Here is a 24,605-nt window from a genome sequence, read left to right on the forward strand (position 1 = left end):
CCCTTCAAGATATTGGCACAGGCAAAGAATTTCTGGAAAAGACCCGGGAGGCACAGGCAGTCAAAGCCAAAATCAACTATTGGGATTGCATCAAATTGAGAAGTTTCTGTACTGCAAAAGAAACAGTCAGGAGAGTGAAGAGACAACCGACAGAATGGGAAAAAATATTTGCAAACTATGCAACAGATAAAGGGTTAATAACCAGAATCTACAAAGAGATCAAGAAACTCCACAAAAACAAAACCAACAACCCACTTAAGAGATGGGCCAAGGACCTCAATAGACATTTTTCAAAAGAGGAAATCCAAATGGCCAACAGGCACATGAAAAAATGTTCAAGGTCGCTAGCAATCAGGGAAATGCAAATCAAAACCACAATGAGGTTTCACCTCACCCTGGTTAGAATGGCTCACATACAGAAATCTACCAACAACAGATGCTGGCGAGGATGTGGGGAAAAAGGGACACGAACCCACTGTTGGTGGGAATGCAAACTGGTCAAGCCACTATGGAAGTCAGTCTGGAGATTCCTCAGAAACCTGAAGATAACCCTACCGTTCGACCCAGCCATCCCACTCCTTGGAATTTACCCAAAGGAATTTAAATTGGCAAACAAAAAAGAGGTCTGCACCCTAATGTTTATTGCAGCTCAATTCACAATAGCTAAGACCTGGAACCAACCTAAATGCCCATCAACGATAGACTGGATAAAGAAATTATGGGATATGTACTCTTTAGAATACTATACCGCAGTAAGAAACAATGAAATCCAGTCATTTGCAACAAAATGGAGGAATCTGGAACACATCATGCTGAGTGAAATAAGCCAGTCCCAAAGGGACAAATACCATATGTTCTCCCTGATCGGTGACGACTGACTGAACACCAAGAGGGAAACCTGTTGGAGTGAGGTGGACACTATGGGAAACGGTGGCTTGATCAGCATAGCCCTGACTGTTAATGAACAACTTAATACATTATCCCTCTTAGTAGTTTTTTTATCTGTTCTACTTAATATGACTGGTTTAGTTCTGTAATTGATGCACAGTTATTCTTAAGTGTTGAAAATTAACTGAAATGTGATCCCTGTTGAACATAGGAGTGGGAATGGGAGAGGGAAGAGATGTATAATTTGGGACATGCTCAGGCTGACTTGCCCCAAGTGGTGGAGTTGGAAGCATACCAGGGGATTCCAATTCAATCCCATCGAGGTGGCATGTACCAATGCCATCTCACTGTTCCAGGTGATCAATTTCAGTTCACAGTTGGTCATGGTGGAGGGACTGGGAGTCAAAGGGAGCACATAGACAAGTCTAGTACCTGCTAACGCTAACCGATGGAGTAAATAAAGGGGAGAGTGATCCAACATGGGAAGTGAGATACTCAGCAGACTCATAGAATGGCAGATGTCCTAAATAGCACTCTGGCCTCAGAATCAGCCCTAAAGGCATTCGGAGCTGGCTGAAAAGCTCATGAGAGTATTTCAGGCATGGAAAGCCAAGACACTCTGGCAAAAGATCTCTGTGAGTGAGATCCCAGTGGAAAGAACAGGTCATCAAAGAAGGAGGTACCTTTCTCTGAAGGGAGGAGAGAACCTCCACTTGACTATGACCTTGTCTAAACAAGATAAGAATTGGAGAACTCAGAGGGCTTCCATAGCCTTGGAAACTCATGACTGGAGCATAGGGAGCTTACTGATGCCATAGACAGGAGTGTCAATTGGTAAAATCAACAACAGGAGTCACTGTGCACTTACTCCTCATGTAGGATCTCTATCCTTAATGTGCTGTACATTGAGATTTAATGCTATAACGAGTACTCAAACAATATATTTCACTTTGTGTTTCTATGGGGGTGCAAGCTGTTGAAATCCTTACTTAATGCATACTAAACTGATCCTCTGTAAAAAAAAAAAAAAAAGAAATTATCAATTCCCAACTTGACTCTCACTGGGATTAAACATGACAATAGGTCTGCTCTGATTTCATCATCATTTAAAAAAAAATCATCTATTACTTTTTACTTTATGTTTCTGTGTGGGAGCAAACTGTTGAAATCCATACTTAATGTATACTAAGCTGATCTTCTGTATATTAAGATAATCGAAAATGAATCTTGATGTGAATGGAAGGGGAGAGGGAGTGGGAAAGGGGAGGGTTGTGGGTGGGAAGGACGGTATGGGGGGGAAGCCATTGTAATCCATAAGTCGTACTTTGGAAATTTATATTCATTAAATAAAAGTTTAAAAAAAAATAAAAAAAAATGTTCAAACCTTTGCTTCATTCTTGATTTATATGGTTTGAATATAATTCAGACTCTGAATACATTCATTCAAATCCCCAAGTCCATAAGATAATGGTGCTAATACAGCAAAAACCTATTCCAATTTTAGTGTTTGGTAGATGGGACCATGTGGGAGGCCCTTAGGTCATTGGGGTGTGTCCTTGAAAAGTAGTTCGCACAAGGCAGTTGTTTCAAAAGCCTGAGTTGGGTCCGTCCACTGTTTCTGTTCTTGACTCATCATGTTATCCTTGCTCCACACACACTATGACATTGCCATTCACCACCCAAAAGAGCTGTCTGATCTTCAGATTGATCCTCCAGAACTATGAGCTGAATAAACCTCTCTTTCCTCCACAAGTGGCTTGTCTCAGGTATTTCACTATAGTAATGAGGAACTGACTAATACAATGATTTTATTTGCTCCTTATCAACAGCCTGAGGAGTAAAATAGAGATGATATTATATTTCTATACTGCAGATAGAAATGCTAATACTGGAAGATGGTCAGTGGCTTGGCCAAGAGTATAAATATTAGGTCTGCAAATGGATTCTGCTTTTTTTGTGTGAGAGATTTTTTTGATATGCATTTCACAAATACAACTTTAAAAAAATAGTGATTCTTCCAATTTTTAAAAAAATTTTGAAATCACATCTTTGATTTATATTACAATCAAAATGACTATATTCTACTATAGTTTTAATGATTTTGTGACTATTTTAAAATTTATTTTATATGAGTAATGTTGAATATCTTTTCCTTTGATCATTATTTGTAGCCCTTGCCTATTTTCCTGCTTGACTATGGCCTTTGACTTTTGAGCTTTGTATTTAGTGGATTCTGATTGTAAAGCATACATACAACACTAAGCATCAGTTACACGAAGCGTGAGTAAAGACTGGCAAGAGACTCTAGAGCTTGCCGTGGTGCGTGCACAGATCGTGCTTCCGGACTGAGATCACATTCTCCCAAATACCTGGAGTGTTAGCTGTTGAAAATTGAATGTTTCTCTGGTAATCTGTCCTCAGCCAAACAGAATCCCTATTCTATTGTCATGCTCCTTCCCTTGGGATACCCTTCATCCCCTGATTGCTCAACCTGGGTCTAATCACTTCGCCTCAGGACGTGACCGTCCTGAAAGTTTATCAAGACTTGAGTGATTCCCATGGAATCAGCTGGTACCTTTGCTGTGAATAGATTGAAATGGAATTGTTCTGGCCCTCTGTATACTTCCATGTCTTCAACGAACTTTTAAGCTAGAAATTACATCACCCTTAAACTTTATAAACCTTTATGCATTTGATTAATATAAATACAATTCTATTGTATAATTTAAAGAATAACAAAAAATATGGGAGAACCACTCTGGATTGTATTCAACATGAGATGATTTGGAAACAACCTTCTGCTTATATTTTTCCATTTATTCCATTTTCTCACCTGAGAAATTCTGGGTCACTAAAGAAAGAGCACTGAGTTTAATTCAATTTCTAGGTAGTTAAACAATATCAGAAATGCCAGACTGCTGAACCTCAACTCAACTTAAAAACCATGCATTGAACATTGAGTACGCTTATGCTCTGCTTCATTCTTTTCTGTACCAGGCTTACCCTTTTACTTTTCCATTGCTTTATAAAGCAACATTTCTTCTAGGTGAGCACCCCTACAAGGGCAGGCAGGGAGAGAGACCTCATCTATTAAGGTGACACAGTTAATCGCCTTTGACAATACTCATTTGTGGGTGAAGTGAAGCATTTACAGATCAGAAATGACACTTCCATATTATAGGGCTATTAACACCCAGATCCACAAATGCAGAGATTTTGGCCAAAGACACTGAAATCCATTTCAGAATAAATCATTTGACACCCAGACTGGATATCACCTGATTGAATGTGACACAAACTTTTCAGGGCATATATAAGTACAAATAGTGTTCTACAATGCTTCGATAGAGTAATATGAAGTAGAAAAGTCATAAGAATTTTTGAGTATTCATTTCACTTTTAACCCTAAGTGATATATTTACAAATATTTGTATGTTCTTGTTACTGCCTTTATTCTCATGATGAAAACATCAATAACTTCCACCTATCTACAAATGAATTCTTGTGCCATAAGAATCCTGCACAAAATTATGACAGAACAGAAAACAAGGACATATCTCAGCTGAAATTCTTCCTACAGAGCATGCATTCTGGACTTGATGCTGGAAAAACAAGAAATAGCCATTCAGGTGAAGACATTAAGTTGAACAATTTAGGGTGAGGATATGCAAAAACCAAAAGAAGTGGAACCAACAGAGACTCTGGAATAGTCCATGAAATTAAAAATTATGGTCAATGAGGTTGGAATTTAAAAATGAGAGTCGGGGTTTATAAGACTCTGTATATCAAATTCAGATGTTTAGATTTTATCTTGTACAGTATATGGTTTATACACTTTTAAAGAAGTGAGTAGAATAATTGACAGTGAAATTTTCTGTATGTCTCAAAGCATATTCAAAACTCTGTTCGTTGCTCCCCCTCAAAAGAATAGAATTATAAGGAAGTTTAGGGATTAACAATAATAATAAATCTTCCTTACTTTTAACAAATGAAGAATCTAAGACCTAGAGAAAGAATATGATGTGTTCTAGGTCACTTGGCTAAACTGTGGAAAAGATATGGTTAAAATCAGAATCTAAAAAATTCCCAGCCTAGGACTATTCCAAGGCAAATGAGATCTTTCTCTTGAGCTATCAAAAAATATCATGTGTTGCAGTACATTCCCAAGCAATGCGAAGTTACCATTCTATTTTGAAATAAGATGAGAAATTTAGTTAGTTAGCCAAATGCTTGAAAGTGCCAGTTCTTTAGAACTAGCATTGTGGTACAGCAGGCATCCCATATTGCAGTGCTGATTCAAGTCCTAGCTGCTCTGCTTCTGATCCATGTCCCTATTAATGTACATCGGAAGGTAGTAGAAGGTGGCCTTCGTGCTTGGGCCTCTGCCACGCATGTGGGAGACCTAGATGGAGTTCCAGCCTCCTGGCTTCAGCCTACATCAGCCCTGGATGTTGTGGCTCTTTTGGGGAGTGAACCAGTGGATAACAGGTTGATTATCTATCTCTGAATCTCTATGTCTATCAATCTACGCATCTATTTCCCTTTCTGTGTCACTCTGCCTTTCACATGAATAAAAAAGATAAGTTTGATTATTTGAAAAAAAGAATGCATATTTTAATTCAGAATGTAGAACATCTAGTAAGAAACAAGATTGGACATCAGTAAACAGGAGTTTTGTTATCCCTGGTAACTCCTGGTAACTAAGGGTGATCATAGTTAGTGAGTTCTATTGTGCCTTGGTTTCGCAATCTAATAAATGGGGTTTAGTATAAGCAGTGTTCATCCAGACAGAGAATGTAAGGGGGATATATGATAGCAGAGGTGCAATCATGTATCATGTATTTTTTTAAAGATTTATTTTATTTATCTGAAAGATAGAGTTACAGAGAAAGGTAGCTACAGAGAGAGAGAGAGAGAGAAAGAAAGAGAGAGAAAGAGAAGAGAGGTCTTCCATCCGCTGGTTCACTCCTCAGATGGCTGCAATAGCTGGAGCTGAGCCTATCCAAAGCCAGGAGTCAGGAGCCTCTTCCAAGTCTCCCACATGGGTACAGGGGCCCAAGCAGTTTGTCATCTTCTGCTGCCTTCCCAAGTGCACTAGCAGGGAGCTGGACTGGAAGTGGAGCAGCTGGTACTCAAACCAGTGCCCATATGGGATGCTGGTGCTGCAGGCCAGGGCTTTAACCTGCTGCGTCAGACCCACAGTCATGTGTTTACAACTCAATGCTTCATGCTAGTGTTTACCAATATATAGTACGTGGTCACTGGGACTACAAAAAATAATTTTAGGTGGTAAGTAAAAACATGTTTGCAAATTATTGCATTGTCTTGATGTATTAGCTACACCAAGTAATTGTTTTAGTGGTGGACTTCTTCAATAAATGATGCTGGAAGGATGTGAGAAGGATCAGCAGAAACAAAGGTTCTTTTTTCATGGTTCCTTTGTACTTGTTTCTTCCTCTGCAGTTCCCAGTTGTGTGCAGGACACCCCATGGTGTGTGTTCTTGAACAAGCTTCATAGGCACCCTGGTGAACAGCATCCTTTGGACTAGCTCTAGGTCATTGACTGCCCCCACCCACAGTTGATGGCCTCCTATGGAGATCTGCCCAAGTAATGCCCACAACCTTTTCCACTTTCCAGGGAGCTATGTCCAAGATCAGAATCTCAGGGTTGGAAACCAGGGCTCAGCTCTTCCAATTACCTAGTTCTATCCTGGAATATTATCCTTCAGAGTTAGAGATAGTAGCTTCTCCCTACAGATGCTATATTTTTATTCTGTAGAATGCTTTTTAAAGCTCCTTTAGTATTTTCTAGTCACTTTACTACTTAATACCTCTTTATATTAATAGTTTTTCCCTGCTCAAATTACCAGTGTGATTGTACCTTGACTCATCCAGAATATACTTTGAAGTTTGATGGCAATTTGTGTTTATTATGAAATTATGATTAGACTCATTATTCCATGATAGAAATATAAAGCTTCCATCTTACAGCTTATTTTATGTTAATTACTTAATTCACTCATTTAATACATAATAAGTGTTAGAATTAAATGAGACAAGGTTCTGGACATTAGGAATATGCAATGAGCAATAGAAATGCAGTGTTCAGGAACTTACGGTCTTACAACGTAACATCATTCTTGCTGCATTGGCTTAAAAAGAAAAGAATTTCTTACTTCTGTATGAAGGAAGTTTAGCTATACCATTTCTCATGAGCACAAGGATACATTATAAGAATAATTTATTAATAGTCATATTACTTTGAAAAAGACAGTAGTGTATAATTACTTCCTGTTGCTATGTGCTAGTCTTGCTGGGCAATTGTTTTCAGGCCATTAGTTCCATCAGCAAATCATTTTCTCTTCAATTTCAGTTTTTACCAGAACCTTAAAATAATTAATATTTAAGAAACAGTGAGGAACCAGCTTTTATGTATTTTATTCAATATATTAGCTTCTACATGTGGCAATTGTCTTTCTGTATCTTACTTATTTCATTTGGCATAATTATCTCCAATTGCATCCATTTTATTGCAAATATCAGTATTTCAGTAGCTTTTATGGCTTAGTAAATTCTTTCACGTATATCTACATTTTCTTTATCCAGTTATTGGTTGATCGATATCTAGGTTGATTCCATATCTTTTCTATTGTGGATTAGAGGCAATAAACATGAGAGTGCAGGTATATCTTTCATTTGCTTACTTCGTTTTCTTTGGGTGTATTCCCAGAAATGAGATAGCTAGGTCATATGATAGGTCTATTTTTATTTTTTTGCAGAATCTCTATACTGTTTTCCATAATGAAACTAATTAGCATTCCCACCAGCAGTGTATTAGCGGTCCATTTTTTCCACATCTTTGTCAGCATTTGTTGTTTGTTGAGTCTCGCATAATATCCCTTTCAATGGAATGAGATGACACCTCACTGGTTTCGATTTACATTTCCCTGATGGCGAGTGATTGTGAGAATTTTTTCATGTGCTTGTTGGCTATCTGTATTTCTTGAAAAATACCTATTCATATCCTTTGCCCATTGTTTGTTTTGTTGTTGAATTTCTTGAACTTCTTATGTATTTTAGATATTAATCCTTAGTAAGATACACGGTTTACAAATATTTTCCCTCATTATGTCAGTTGTCTCTTCACTTTGTTGTCTCCTTTGCTGTTCAGAAGCTTCTTAGCTTGATTTAATCTCATGTGTCTCTCTTTGCTTTTATTGTCTGTTCTTTTGTGATCTTAACCAAAAAGTCATTTTCTAGGCCAATGTCTCAAAATGTTTCCCTCTTGTAGTGAGATATTTCTCAGGTCTTACATTTAGTTGCTTGATCCATTTTGAGTTTATTTTTACGTAGGATGTAAGATGGGGTCTTATTTAAAACTTCTGCATGTGAAAATCTGATTTTCTCAACTCCATTTACTAAAGAGACTATCCTTTCTTCAGGGAATGTTCTTAGCACATTTGTCAAAGGTAAGTTGGTTGTAGGTGCATGGATTCCCATCTGGGATTTCTATTCTATTCCATTTTTTTTCTACAATACTTTTGTTTATGCCAGTACCTTTCTACTTTGGTTATGATATCTCTGTAGTATATCTTGAAATTTAATATTTCCATGTGAGTGGTTTTATTTTTATTGATCAAGACTGCTTTGACTATCCAAGGTCTTTTGTGTTTCTTTAAATTTTAGGATTATTTTTCTAGTTGTGTAAAGAATATTATTAGTATTTTGATGGGGATGGTGTTGAACCAATAAGTTCCTTTTAAAACTTAAGTACAAGACAAGGATAATATTATATAAATAAGAGTAAAGGAGGGCTGGCGTTGTGGTACAATGGGTTAAAGCCCCGGTCTGCAGTGCTGGCATCCCATATGGGTGCCGGTTTGAGTCTTGGCTGCTCCACTTCCAATCCAGCTTTCTGCTGTGGCCTGGGAAAATATTAGAAGATGGCCCAAGTCCTTGGGAACCCAAGTAGTTGGGATATCGTCCACTGACTTCCATGTGCTTGAGAAAGAAGCTGGATCAGGGGGCCGTGCTGTGATATAGCAGGTAAAGCTGCCACCTGCAGTGTCAGCATCCTACATAGCTGCTGGTTCAAGTCCCAGCTGCTCCACTTCTGATCCATCTCTCTGCTATGGCCTGTGAAAGCAGTAGAAGATGGCCCAAGTCCTTGGGCCCCTGCACCCACCTAGGAGAACTGGAAGAAGCTACTGACTCCTGGTGTTGCAGCCATTTGGGGAGTGAACCATTGGATGGAAGATTCTCTCTCTCTGTCTCTCTCCCTCTCTCTTTCTCTCTCTCTCTCTCTCTCTCTCTGTCTACCTCTCTCTGTAACACTGTCAAATAAATAAAATAAATCTTTAAAAAAAGAGAGTAAGGTACCTCACAGATATGGCAAAATTCTAACAGTCTGATATACATGGCTGGAGTTAAGAAAATCTGAACAATTTAATAAACAAAATTTATTTATTTATTTATTTTTTACAGGCAGAGTTAGACAGTTAGAGAGAGAGAAAGAAAGGTCTTCCTTCTGTTGGTTCACCCCCCAAAACGGCTGCTGATCAGCAGCCAGGAGCCGGGTGCTTCCTCCTGGTCTCCCATGCGGGTGCAGGGCCCAAGCACTTGGGAATCCTCCCTGGCCACAGCAGAGAACTGGCCTGGAAGAGGAGCAACCACCACAGCACCTGGCGCCCCAACCGGGACTAGAACCCAGGGTGCAGGAGCCGCAGGCAGAGGATTAGTCTAGTGAGCCATGGCTCCGGCCAATAAACAAAATTTCTAAATTATTCTATAATAGTTCTTAAATTTCTAAATTGTGTCCCTTATTAAATTTTTATACCAAATTTATTTTTTATTTGTGTATATAATTTCATTTAATATTCACAACCCTAAAAAAATTATTCTGGTTTTCATTGTGTATTTGAGATTAAAATGAGATTCAGAAAAATTAAATAAATTGCCCAAGATAACATACCTAGTAAATGATAGATCTGACATTCAAATCCTGATCTCACTTTAATGTCTGTGCATCTTATTAATAATGCAAAATATTGAGAACAAGCTGTAAGACACCCTGTGTTAGGGAGGGGTAGTTCAAATAATGAAAATAAGAATTACTGAAAATAAAAAAGGGATTACCAGGATTTATTGACCTTCAACCATGATTAATTTCAAATTTGAAAAATAAAAACAAGTTACAGAGTTGTATGCACCTCATCATCCTAGTCTGGGAAACAAAATAATGTATATACATATTTAGGTGCACTCTTCAAAAAGTTCATGGGAATGTATATTTTAAAAAGTTATGCATATATTTCAATTTTTCACACAAAAATAAACTTACCTTTTAATTCAATTTTCCATGAACTTTCAAAATTAGTCTCATATTACTATGCTTCTGAAGGTGTGGAAAACACAAATCAGGTTGCTCAGTTCTTGCAGCTACGATTTAAAGTGAAAGGATGAAACTTACTTTGATTAACACATAATTTAAAGTAGTAAGGTTATGAATGATTTTTATATTCTTTTTAATTTTTTCAGTGATTTCTTAGTGGATTTTCAAGTTCATCATTTTCTTAAAAACTATGTCATCTATGTACTGTGCATAATTCATGTTATTTTTTGCACAATAATTGGAAACTTCTCAGATGCTTTCACTGAGGTTATCAGTTGTAGGGTAAGATATGAAAAATTAATACTTGTGAGTAACATCATTTGAATGCCCATAATGGCATTGATGTCTCTCCAAATTTTTCATATTAGTATTTTCACTGTTCATTTTAGTTATGGGGCTTCTCACCATATAGACATTGATAGACTAAGCACATTTTACTTAACAGAATCTCCATTCAAAATCCAGATATTCCTTGGTAACTTCTACCATGAAGAGCTCAAATAGATTCATAGACATTACAGATTCTGAACATGAAAGGTGAAAACATGGCATGGTGTTTTATGTATCACCCCACTAGTGAGAAGGGATTCCCCCCTCCTTGGGTTATAGAGATATCTGAACACATGACACCAACAATGGGCAGTTGAGATTAGTAGATTATTGCATATATGTGTTCCCAATCTGGGGAAGGAGGCCATCAGGTGTAATGCAGTAGCACATGGGGACTATACAGGTGAACAGAGGAAAAACCAAGGACTGTGGGATTCAAGGTTCGTACTATTAAAATGATGATATACCCTCTGGTTCCTGTAGGGAGCATTGTTTGATTGTTATGTTTGATTACTCCATGGGCTGGCAAAGAACTTCACCTTGCTCCTCAGGGACTATACTTTATCCTTTGACGATAGAATTGCTTGGCTAAAGGACATTATCCATAGGAGAGTAGGGAGGGGAACTTGTGGTTAACTCATTTAAGGTCCTTCCGAGTTCATCAGGACTCAGATAAGTCGCATTTAGAATGCTAAACGCCAGTAGTTTCCTAAATTCAGTAGTCTGTTTATATCATGACTTGTGTGGTAGTGTTAAAATGTATTTGCTGATTTCTTAAAATAATGTCACATGTATTTCAGAGGGAAAATACCACATTTTACTTACCACTGTTAGTGTCAATAAATTTCCCTCAACCTTTCACTGCAAAGTTAATTTCTGTCCTTGAATTAAAACCAAGAAATTTTAGAATTAGAGAATCATTATAAAAAGTGAAAAAACAACCATTTTATTTCATTTAGCATTTCTAATAACTGAGTTAAAGTGTTTTTAGAGCAGCACCCATAGAACATAAACCTAGGTATTATAATTAATCTATAGCTGGGCCAACAAACAAACAGCTGTATAGGGAGCTCATTGTGCAAATAAGTACATTCTATTAAAAGGCCAGATAGATAGTAACATGTGGATATAACTACCAAGGCACTGTAGGGAAAACATACTGTTAGTAATAAACAGATACACGGTCATAAAAGTTTGCAATGAATGAAAACAACTCAATTTCATGAACATCAGTTGAATGAATGACCAGTGATGTACTTTTAAAGGATATTATATAAGAATTTGTTAAGAGAATTGAGGCTTCAGTCACTCCAGAGCCATTGTATTGAATTTGAGATAGGCAAGTTGCATCCTGCCACCTACCAGCTGTGTGACTGACCTCTTAGTGGCTCAATCTCTGAGAGATTCATCTGGATAATGGGAATAAGTAAATTTTTTTCCTCCTTTGAAGAATAAATGAGATTCTGTGTGGCAAGTGCCTGAGAGAACACAATAAGTGCTCAATGAATATCACTGTCCATATTGCAGTAGCAATGGTTTGACTCTTAGAAGAAAGGTAAATTATCTGTTATCCCAGTGCTTCCTGAGTTATTCATATTGACTACTTAGTACAAGTAGAACTCAAAAATAAGTCTATTTAGCAGTCATTTGGACAGTTTACTGAAATGCAGTACTCTTGATAAAAAGTTCTTATATTCTGAATCAGCATATAGGTAATAGGACCTATTAATCTGCCTTTTAAACAATTACCTCAAGTAATTCATTTTTCATAACAATTTCTGTGTTTATTTGAAAGGCATAGTTACAGAAAGGCAGAGGAGCGGGGGAGGGGGAAGATCTTCCACTTGCTGCTTCACTCCCTAAATGGCTACAATGGCCAGAGGGAGGCCATTCCAAAGTCAGGAGCCAAGAGCTTCCTCAAGGTCTCCCGTGTGGGTGCAGGGGCCCAAGGACTTAGGCCATCTTTTACTGCTTTCTCAGACCATAGCAGGGAGCTGGATCAGAAGAGGAGCAGCTGGGACTCCAACTGGCACCCATATGGGATGCTGATATTGCAGGCAATGGCTTTATCTGTTACGCCACAATGCCAACCCCTCAAGTAATTCTTAACGCATTTTGAGATACACTTGTGTTTTCATTCCAAATGAACAGATTCTCCCAATTTCCTCCTTAATGTTACAGGATATTTAAAAAAGAACACTAGCTATGTTAATTATGGGTTAGTAAATGAGGTAAAAAATAACAGAGAAGTAACGTTTTTACTACAGATAAATAGTTTATTCCAATGACAGTTAATCATACAACATGAAGTCAACTTTTGTCAGTGATATGTGCTATGTGGAAGAAAAAGTTACTGAAAGGTTGCTGGAGAGACACAATGGAGCTCAAAAAACTGTGTTCATCAGCCTCCTGGGATATCACAGGTTTATTCTCTGCGCCTTGCCAGGACCCTGCTTCTGAGCAATAGTCCTCCCCTGAAAGCCTTCACGAATGGGCTAGTTTGGTTCGTTAAGGGACTGGCATCTGTTCAGATTTCAAATCCTCCGGGGAATGTAAGATAAAGAAAATTACTGACTTTATTTTATTGTATAATCCCAGTGGATAGAGAAACCCTGCCAAGTTTAGAGATCAGGGCCCTGTGAAAATTAGAGAATAACTGGAATTCTGAGGAAAATACAGAATAAGCTGGAGAGCAATGTGCCCCTTCCTGACCATTTGTGCATAAAGTAGGAGGCTTGGGGCATCTGCAGAAGGGAAGAGGTGAGGTACAAAGGGGTGACTCCAGTGAAGTGTGTGTGTGTGTGTCTGTACACCAGAGTGCTGTTCCACAACACCAACTATCTCCTGTCCCAGGGCTCCCATCTCATCCCCATTATGGGCCTAAGATGCAGGCATTAATTACTGTTACAATTGCAGAGAAGGAAAGTGCGACTCAGAAAGTAACCCACTAGGGGCCAGCATTGTGGTGCGGCATGTTAAGCTCCACATACAACACCAACATCCCATACCACAGTGCCTGTTCAAGTGTCAGCTGCTCTGCTTCTTACCCAGCTCCCTGCTAACGTGCCTGAGAAAGCAATGGAAGAAAAGCATCTCTCTCTCTCTCTCTCTTTCTCTCTCTCCTCCCTCTCCCTCTCTGCCTTTCAAATAAATAAATAAAATATTTTCATAGAAAAAAGAGAAAACAACCTACTTATTTCATCTCATAAGAAAGCAGCAGGAGCAAGTGTTGTGGTGTAGCAGGTTACATCTGCTGTCTGGGATGTCTGTATCCCGTAGGGGAGTGCCAGTTAAAGTTCTGGCCACTCCACACTTCCAATTCAGCTTCTTGTTAATGTGCTTGGGAGAAGAGGATGATGGGTAAAGTATCCGAGCTCTGGTTACCCACATGGGAGACACAGATGGAATTCCTGATTTCTGGCTGTGGCCCAGGTTAGCTCTGACTATTGTGGCCATCTGAGTAGTGAACCTGCAGATGGAAGATCTCTCACTCTCTCCCTCTCTCTCTCTCTCGAGTAAATAAATAAATAATAAATCTTTCAAAAACTAAGCAAGTTCATTCAAGTCTTTGAGGAAAAAATGAGAAAAATGGCTGAAATAAATTCTGACTCTTGCCTATGAAAGAACTTGCTGTGCTGTTTCAAACATGCCACCTTATTTTGGAGGAAAAAAACAAGCAAAGATATGCACACATATACACAAGAAAACAAGCCCCTTTGTTTCTCCATTCCCACTAACATAAGGTCATGGGCAGTGGATAATACAAAATCTCTCATCACTGTCCACTGGATGCAGTCGGTGTGTTGCAAATTGTAGAGAACTGTGCTTCTCTGACTGTTCCCCATGTTCTCCCAGACTCACTCTATTCCAGACATATCAATCAGTTGTTAATCACTTTCCCATGTGCTAGACACCTTTTCTTCTTAATCTCATTTCATTCTCTAACACTTTGATATTCTAATTGCTCTCAGAGTCACAGTATAGTGTTTGCTACATCAAGGATTCTTGGCTTTTCTGGGGGACAATCCAAGCAAATATGATGGTGGCAAAGGAGGAGCACTATGTCTACACCATGACTTTGTAAAATAAAACTGGAGGAATCCGTGGTTATTTGATATCCTGTAACTCTCGAGCAACAATGTCCCAAGGCCCTTTTAGCCTTCACTACAAATAAGCTGTGACTACTACAGCATGTGTTAAATTTATAATCGTGGTTTACAAATATCTTCAGCCTGTAGCAAATTACTGCAACCATTTCCTGTTTCTATCCCAAGGCAATTTGTGATGAGTGCTTAAACACATACACGTATATACCTATGTATTATTTGTTATAACACACACACACACACACACACACACTCTCTCTCTCTCTCTTTATCCCCATAGCAATCTGTAATCTGTAATGACATGCTATACTTGACTCTGAAGGGTGAAAATTATACAAGGCCCTCCAAATGACTTGATAAATGTAGTACATGCAGTCCAAATGAATGGGTATTATTGTGTCATAAATGGCCCATTAGATATATTTCAGTAAGCAGAGAGCTTTAAAAGACATAAATTGGAGAAATGAATTGGACTCCCCTCATTGTAGTAACTCCATGGCATGGCCAATCCCTCATGAAGCAGCCCAAACACCACTATTCTTAGGGATGATGGCCCATGTGACAAATTAAGCAGAAGTGCACATCAGGGGAGATATGCAGACTCCCCATTTAATGGTGTCGTTTCTCTGAAGTTGCTTGAGGTGGCCGGTGAAAGGACAGGCAGGGCAACCTCCCAAATATCAAGTCTCACATTGCTTTGTTGCTTAATTACAGATCCATAAATGCCAAGTGGGCTATAGAGCAGGAGCCTCTTTTAATTGGGTGTTTTCCTGTTTTGCCATTCCCTGCTGTTCCCTCTCGTGTCTTTGAGCTGCTCTTTCACTCATCTATTTATAGGAGAGACTTGCCCAGGTCTCATTGAGCTTTGCTTCCTTTTACCGCAGCTGGTGTGAACACACAGGCCATCATGTTGCCATGCACTTATTTTCAAAGGAAACTCTGAAATTACTCCTTGATGGATCTTGTTGGCATCCAAAATAAATTCGCTTTTACTTGGGCATGGTAAACATAAAACTTCAAGGAAAACAAAAATCAGACTGCAAAAAAAAAATCAATAGATTCTTATATATTATTTTTATTAGAGACCTTGTCAGTGTAAAATAACAACTCTCTTTTTCTCTGGCACTGAACACACTATTTTATGGACAGAACAAAATTTCCTTTATTTTCAGCTTTCAGGGGCTGGAAGGCACATGGCTATGTGGAGCAGGGGAGGAATGCACTGTATTGCCCTAAGTACAGGCAGTTGGCTGACTCCCCTGCTTGAAGTTAGTTATTTCTTCTGTACTTTCAGCTCAGGGCTAAGACTGGGAAGGGATATGTTCACTTCTGATAGATTCTGCCTTCCCAGCAGTTAAGATCATCTGAAAATTACCTTGAATTACTGAATACTTATTGAGCGTTTACTACATTCTAAACACATGGCTAAGCACTTCTAATGCATTACTTTTATTGCATTTATCATTAACTTATAATTTTTCTATAGTTCTTTATGATCTACCTCCTCCAATAGGGCAATGTTTTTGTGTACTTTCTTCGTTTCTAAATTATCATCCCATTGAGCAATTACTGCGCAGAGTAGGAATGCACTAATTTTTTATTGAACAAATGAGTAGTTTAATCTATACGAAAAACAATTGCTGTGTGCTAATATCTGAATGTCTCCCCCTGAAATTCATACACTGAAATTCTAACCCTCAGAGGGAAGATATTAGGAGGTGGGGGCTCCTTGTGAATTTAGCAGGTCACAGGGGCTCCCTTGTCTTTGGGATTACTGCCCTGGAAACAGACTTCAGAAAGATAGTTAACTCCCTCCACTGTGAGGTCTCATAAAGGTGCTTTTTGGAAACCAGGAAATGGGCTCCTAGCAGATGCCAGATCTGATGATGGTTCCTTGATTTTAGGCTTCTCAGATGAACAGATTCTTGTTATTAATAAGCCACCTAGCTTGTGGTATTGTTATAGCACCCTAAACAGACTGGGACTGACTGTAAAGATAGGTTATTTACTCCCAGGATATATGGTAGTTAAATCTAGATTTGAACCATGCTATCCAACTTTATGATCCACGCCTCTTTCACCTTTCCATTACGGCTGTGATAATAATGGCTTAGGTTTACAGATATGATCATCATGCAAAATACAGACATCAGAGAAATTAATTTCTTGTATGTCTATGAGCCACAGTATTGAGTAATGGGTTCTGTTATTCAAGGAAGCAAAACATTGCACTCTAGGGTTCAGTTAAATCATATAGCCAGTTCATATATGCTTGGGAGATAGTGATGAGGGATGCTGAGAGGGAAGGAAAAAGAAACTGCAGGAAAGGCAGGGAGTTAGATAAGAAGGAGAGTCAAAAGCAAAAGGTGAGAAGAAAGAGAGAAAAAAGAAGTACTCAGGAGAAAGAGAGTATTTTGTTTTTGAAGATTCATTTGTCTCCTGAGAAATCAGAACCTCTTTTCAGTGCTATGCAGTCTCTACATGGTTGAGTGGTGTAGATTGTTGTGAGTCTATTAGCAGTGATTTGCAGCAGACCAATTTGGAGGTCACTTAGGCATGAAAACACTGAGCAAGAAATTGTATACCTAATGAAACAATATCAGTAATAGCATATTTAAATGAACAGTATCAGTAATAGCATATTCTAAATGTTTCATTAAGTCTGAATTGTTAGAATCAGAGCACTACTGCTTAATAGATTTTACCTTCTTTAACAAGTGTTTCCATATTGGTCATACTGTGTTTCTTTATTGAAGCTTAGAAACTCTCAAAAGTTATTGTATTGTACTGGGGCATCACTTCTTATTGTCTACTGATAGTTAATACAAAGCAAGTTCATAAAATGTATATTCCTGTGGCAACAGTGTACATAAGAATATTTCAGAATTTACATGTTTAAATTAAAATGTCTTTAAATTAAGATTATCAGTTACATCTAGTGTTATATTTCTAACAGAAGAGATATAATAATATACCAAACAATAATAAAGTTACTTTTATTATTATGTCTACCTTTATATTCTTGAAGGATTTTTCACGCTTTTATGGACCACATTTAAGCTGCCTTCTGGATTTTTGTCATGTTTATACAGAGATGAAGAGAAACAGTTAAGAAAAGTTTTTGATAAAGTCAATCAGTGCTACAAATCACATTGTGCCATCTAGGCAGGGCATTGAATGTGGTTTTAAAATTTGTTTTAGTTTTTTTTAAATTTTTAAGGTAAACAAATTCCATGTATTTCATATATGCAAATTTAGAAACTTAGCAATATTTCCCACCATAACCTCCCTCCCACCCATGTTCCCACCCTTCCTCCTGCTTCTTCTCTTACTCTCTGTCTTAATTTTTATAGTAATCTACTCTAAGTTACTTTATACTCATAAGATTAACCCTGTACTAAGTCAAGAGTTAAAAAAAATAGTGAAATTTAAAAAATCAACAGTAGAGATAAGGGCTGCAAAAAATTTCATCAAATCTCAAAATGTAATCTAATCCTTACCACAGATCAGGAAAACACTATGGTATTTGTCTTTTGGGGACTGGATTATTTCAATAAGTATGATAGTTTCTAGTCGCATCCATTTTGTTACAAAAGACAGGATTTCATTCCTTTTTATGGCTGAGTAGTAGTCCATACTAGATACATACCATAATTTTATTATCCAGTCATCAGTTGATAAACATCTGGGTTGATTCCATATCTTAGCTATTGTGAATTGAGCTGCACTAAACATGGGGATACAGATAGCTATTTCATACACTAATTTCATTTCCCTTAAGCAAATTCCCTGGAGTGTAATTCTGAGTCAAGTGGTATATCTATTTTCAGCTTTCTGAGGTATCTCTATACTGTCTTCCACAATGGCTATACTAGTTTACATTCCCACCAACAGTGGATTAGGATACCTTTTTCTCCACATCCTTGCCAGCATTTGTTGTTTGTTGACTTCTGTATGACAGCCATTCTAACTGGGGTGAGTTGAAATCTCACTGTGGTTTTGATTTGCATTTCCCTGAAGGCTAGTGTTCCTGAGCATTTTTTCATGTTTCTGTTGGCCATTTGAATTTTCCTGTTTTAACAAATGCCTGTTCAAGTTCTTTACCCATTTCTTAACTGGATTTTTGTTTGTTGTTGTTGAATTTCTTGAGCTCTTTATAGATTCTTGATATTAATCATTTATCAGTTGCATAATTCACAAATATTTTTGCCCTTTCTGTTGGTGGCCTCTTTGCTGAGTGCTTCCTTTGCAGTGCAGAAGCTTCTCAGCTGCATGTAATCCCATTTGTCAATTTTGACTTTGCTTGCCTGTGATTCTGGGGTCTTTTCCAAGATGACTTTGGCTATGCCAAGTTCTTGCAGAGTTACCCAAAGTATTCCTTTAGTAACTTGATGGTACTAAGTCATAGATTTAGATCCTTGATCCATTTTGAATTGATTTTTGTGCAAGGTATAAGGTATGGGTTTGGTTGCACACTTCTGCATGTAGTTATCCAATTTTCCAGCACTTGTTGAAGAGAGTATACTTTCTCCATGGATTGGTTTTAGCTCTTTTTTCAAAGATCTATAAGTTGGTTGTAGATAAATGGATTGATTTCTGTAGTTTCTATTCTGTCCATTGGTCTACGTGTCTATTTTTGTGCCAGTACTTGGCTGTTTGTAAGTGCCCTGTAGTATGTTTTCAAGTCTGGTATTGTCATGCTTTGTTTGTCTGGCTTTGTTTTTGTTTTTTTAAGATTGCTTTAGGTATTTGGGGTATGTTGCATTTCCATATGAATTTTAGCATTATTTTTCTAGATCTGAGAAGAATTTCATTGGTATTTTGATTGGGATCATGTTGAATCTGTAAATTACTTTCAGTAGTATTGACATTTTGATGATATTAATTCATGCAATCCCTGAAAATGGAGATTTTTTTCCATTTTTTTGGTGTCTCCTATTTCTTCCTTTATTTTTTTATAATTTTCATTGTAGAGATCTTTCACCTTCATAGTTAAATTTATTCCAAAGCATTTAATTTTTTTGTAGCTATTGTGAATGGGATTGAGCTTAGAAGGTCTTTCTCAGCCATGGCATTGTATATGTATACAAAGGCAATTGATTCTTTTGTGTTAATTTTATATCCTACAACTCTATCAAAGTCTTTTTTGAATTCCAATAGTTTCTGAGTGGAGTCTTTAGGTTTTCCATATAGGGGAATATATATGTTCTATATATAATAGAATCATATCATCTGCAAATAGGTATAGTTTGACTTCTTCCTTTCTAATTTATATACTTTTGATTTCTTTTTCTTGCCTAATATCCCTGGCTAAAACTTCCAACACTATATTGAGTAACAGTAGTGAAAGTGAGCATTCTTGTCTGGTTCCAGATCTTAATATAAATGCATCCAACTTTTCCTCATTCAATAAAATGCTGGCTGTGGGTTTGTCTAAAGTTGCCTTGATTGTTTTGAGGAATGTTCCTTCAGTATTCATGTTCCTTAAGGTTTTCATCATGAAAGGATGTTGTATTTTATCAAATGCTTTGTCTGCATTTATTGAGAGAATCATATGGTTCTTATTCTTCAATTTGTTATATATCACATTGATTGATTTATGAATGTTGAACCAACCCTAAATGCCATGGATAAATCCCAGTTGGTCTGCTGAATGATCTTTCTGATGCACTCTCGCATTTGATTAGCTAGTATATTGTTGAAGATTTTTGAGTCTGTGTTCATTAGGGATATTGATCTATAGTTCTCTTTATCTATTGTATCTTTTTCTGGTTTAGGAATTAAGGTGCTGCTGGCCTCATAGAAAGAGTTTGGGGGGATTCCTTCTGTTTTAAATATCGTGAAAAGAATTGTAAGTGATTCTTCTTTAAAAATCTTCTAGAATTCAGCAGTTAAACTTTCCTGTCCCAGGCTTTTCTTTTTTTCTTTTTTTGTAAGACTTATTTTTATTTATTTGAAAGTCAGAATTACAGAGAATGGTAGAGACACAGAGAGAGAAGTTTCCATCTGCTGGTTCACTCCAAAAATGTCCAAAATGACCAGAGCTGGACCAGGCTGAGGCCAGGAGCCAGGAGCTTCTTCTGGGTATCCCACATGGGTACAGGGAGCTGGATCAGAAGTGGAGCAGCCAGGACTTGAACCAGTGCCTATATGGGATACCAGCACTTCAGGCTGGGATTTTAACTTGCTGAACCACAGTGCTGGTCCCCCTTAGATTTTTTGTTGTTGGAAGGGTCTTTAGTACTGATTCAGTTTCTATCTTGGTTATTTGTCTATTGAGGGTTTCTATGTCTTCATGACTCAATTTTGGGAGATAGTATGTATCCAGGAATCCATCCATTTCTCTAGATCTAGATTTGTCAATTTGTTGGCTTATAACTGTTTGTAATAATTCCTGATGATTCTTTTTATGTCTGTAGTATCAGTTGTTGCATTTCCCTTTTCATCTCTGAGTTTCTTTATTCTTTTAAAAAAGATTTGTTTATTTGAGGCAGGCGCTGTGATATAGCAGGTAAAGCCACAGCCTGCAGTGCCAACATCCGATATGGGCACTGGTTCAAGTCTCAGCTGCTCCATGTCTGATCCAGCTCTGTGCTATGGCCTGGGAAAGCAGTAAGAGATGGCCCAAGTCTTTGTGCCCTTGCACCTGCATGCAAAACCTGGCTCCTGGCTTCAGACTGGCCATTGTAGCCAATTGGGGAAGGAATCAACGGGTGGAAGACCTCTCTCTCTCTCTCTCTGCACCTCTCCTTCTCTTGGTGTTTAACTCTGACTTTCAAATAAATAAATAAATCTTTGAGAGAGAGAGAGAGAGAGAGAGAGATAGAAGGAGGGGGAGAGAGAGAGAGAAAGAGAGAGTGAGAGAGAGAGAGAAAGGGAGGTCTTTTACCTGCTGGTTCACTCCCCAGATGGCTGCAATGACTGGAGCTGCGCTGATGCAAAGACAGGAGTCACAAGCTTCTACAAGCTCTCCAACACAGGTGAAAAAGGCCTAAAGACTTGGACCATCTTCTACTGCTTGTCAAGGCCATAGCAGAGAGCTGGGTTGGAAGTGGAGCAGCTGGGATTCGAACCAGTGCCCACATGGGTTGCTGTCATTGCAGGCAGTGGCTTTACCCACTGTGCCACAGTGTCAGACCCTCTGAGTTTATTGATTTGGTCTTTTTCCTCTTTTTTGATTAATTGGGCCAATGTTGTATCAATTTAATTTATTTTTTCAAATAACCAGCTCTTCATTTTACTGATCTTTTGTAATGGGGTCAATTCAATTTTGCTTATTTCTTCTCATTTCAATTATTTCTTTCCCCCCATTAATTTTGGGTTTGGTTTGTTGTTGTTTTTCTAGGTCCTTGAGATGCATTGATAGCTCATGTATATGATGCTTCTGCAATTTCTTGATGAGGGCACCAATTACAATAAAGTTCCCTCTTAACACTGATTTTGCTGTATCTCATAATTTTGATATGTTGGATGGTAATCTTCACTCATTTCCAGGAATTTTTTTACTTCCCTTTTGATTTCTTCCATGACCCACTGGTCATTCAGGAGCATGTTGTTCAGTCTCCATGTTTTCTATATTTTCTAGAGATTCTTGAGTTGTTAACTTCCACCTTAATTTCATTGTGGTCAGAAAAGATGTATGGTATGAGTTTAATTTTTTTGAACTTGCTGAGATTTGCTTTATGGCCTAGCATATGGTCTATCCTATAGAAATTTGATCCACTGATGGAAGGAAAGCATATTCTGCAACTGTGGAATGAAAGGTTCTGTGCATATTAGTTAGGTCCATTTGGTTCATAGTGTATATTAGCTCTGTTGATTTTCTGTTTAGCTGATCTATCCATTGATGAAAATGGGATGTTGAAATCCCCCATTATTATTGTGTTGGAGTCTATGTGTCCCTTTAGATCCATTAACATATTTTTAAATAACCAGGTGACTTGGCTTTGGGTGTATATACATCTATTATAGTCACATTTTCTTGTTGAATTGATCAATTCAGCATTATATAATGCCCTTCTTTGTCTCTTTTAAGAGTTTTTGTGTTAAAATCTCTTTTGTCTGCTTCTTTTTTTCTTTCTGTTAGCATGGAATATCTTTTTCCATTCTTTCACTTTCAGTCTTTGGGTATCTTTGTTGGTGAGGTGTGTTTCTTATAGGTAGCAAATAGATGAGTCATGTTTGTTAATCCATTCAGCCAGTCTCTATCTTTTAATTGGAGAACTTAGGGACCAGCACTGTGGAGCAGCAGCACAGCAGGTTAAAGCCCTGGCCTGAAGCGCCAGCATCCCATAAGGGTGCTGGTTCTGGTCCCAGCTGTTCCTCTTCTGATCCAGCTCTGCTATGGCCTGGGAAAGCAGTAGAAGATGGCCCAAGTCCTTGGGCTCCTGCACCCACGTGGAAGACCTGGAAGAAGCTCCTGGCTCCTGGCTTCATATTGGTGCAACTTGGGCCATTGTGGCCATCTGGGGAGTAAACCAGTGGATGGGAGACCTCTCTCTCTGCCTCTACCTCTCTCTGTAACTCTTTCAACTAAATAAAAGTAAATCTTTAATAATTAAAAATGAATCTTAATGAAGAATGGGATGGGAGAATGAGTAGGAGATGGGATGGTTTGCAGGTGGGAGGGTGGTTATGAGGGGGAAAACTGCTATAATCCAAAAGTTGTACTTTTGAAATTTATATTAAATAAAAGTTTTCTAAAATAAATAAATAAATAAATCTTTTAAAAATTAACTGGAGAATTTAGGCCATTTATATTCAAGGTTACTATTAATAAGTAATGACTCTGCCCTGAAATTTTTTCCATAAATATTCTTATTGTTTGCTTTGGATTTCCTTTGTACTTTTACTGGGAGATTTTCTACTTTCACATTCTTTCATAATCAGCACTATTCTGTGTTTCTGTGTGTAACATGTCCTTAAGCATCATTTGTAAGGCTAGATGAGTGGTGACAAATTCTTTCAACTTCTGTTCGTTATGGAAAGTTTTTATTTCACCTAGTTCGTACAGTATTCTGGGTTTACAGGTTTTTTTTTTTTCATTTAATATTTGGCTTGGACTATGTCTCTCCATTCTTTCCTAGCCTTTAGTTTTTCTGATTAAAAGTCAGCTGTGAATCAAATTGGAGATATGCTGAAAGTAATCTAGTGTTTCTCTAATGCACAGTTTAGAATCTTTTCTTTATGTTTTACTATTGAGTGTTTGACTACAATGTGTTGTGGTGAAGATCTTTTCTGGTCATGTCTATTAGGAGTTCTAAGTGCCTCGTGTACTTTGACTTCTCTTTCTCCAAATTTGGGAAATTTTCTGTAATTATTTCACTTAATAGGCCTTCTAATCCTTTCTCTCTTTCCACACCTTCAGAAAGTTCCAAGACCCACATGTTAAGTTGTTTGATAGTATGCCTTAAATCTCGAACTTTGTTTTTAATTTGTCTTATTTCTTCTTTTTTCAGTCTGAGATATTGCCAAAGATTTGTCTTCTAGCTCAGATATTCCTTCTTCTGCCTAAGCACTTCTATTGTTAAGGCTTTCTGTTGTATTTTTGTATTTGACATATTGAATTCTTCATTTCTAATCATTCGTTTCATTTTGATTTCTCTAAAAAACTTATATCTCATGGGAAAATTATTTCCCCAATCCATATATGGATTTCTTTAAGTCATGAATTGCTTCTCATTTCTTCTGAGTAATCCTGTATCATTCTTTTGAATTCCTTTTCAGGCATTTCATCAACCTTTCTTCAAATTCTAATATTGAAGTGTTGTGCTCCTTTGGGAGAGTCATGTTGTCTTTCTTATTCTTGTTTATTGAATCTCTGTCTTTATTTTGAGGCATTTTTTGGAAATAGTTGTTAGGATTTTTTTTTCCTCTGATTGTTTTAATCT

General features: G+C 37.6%; 1 long non-coding RNA gene across 2 annotated transcripts in view; it reads left to right on the plus strand.

Annotated features, from left to right (window-relative positions):
• Positions 1-24,605, plus strand: part of LOC127491310 (uncharacterized) — a 175,423-nt gene that overhangs the window by 44,910 nt on the left and 105,908 nt on the right. The gene's annotated exons all lie outside the window — the stretch shown is intronic.

This window comes from Oryctolagus cuniculus, chromosome 18 (assembly GCF_964237555.1).
Source record: "Oryctolagus cuniculus chromosome 18, mOryCun1.1, whole genome shotgun sequence".
In the NCBI taxonomy this organism is placed as follows: Eukaryota; Metazoa; Chordata; class Mammalia; order Lagomorpha; family Leporidae; genus Oryctolagus; species Oryctolagus cuniculus.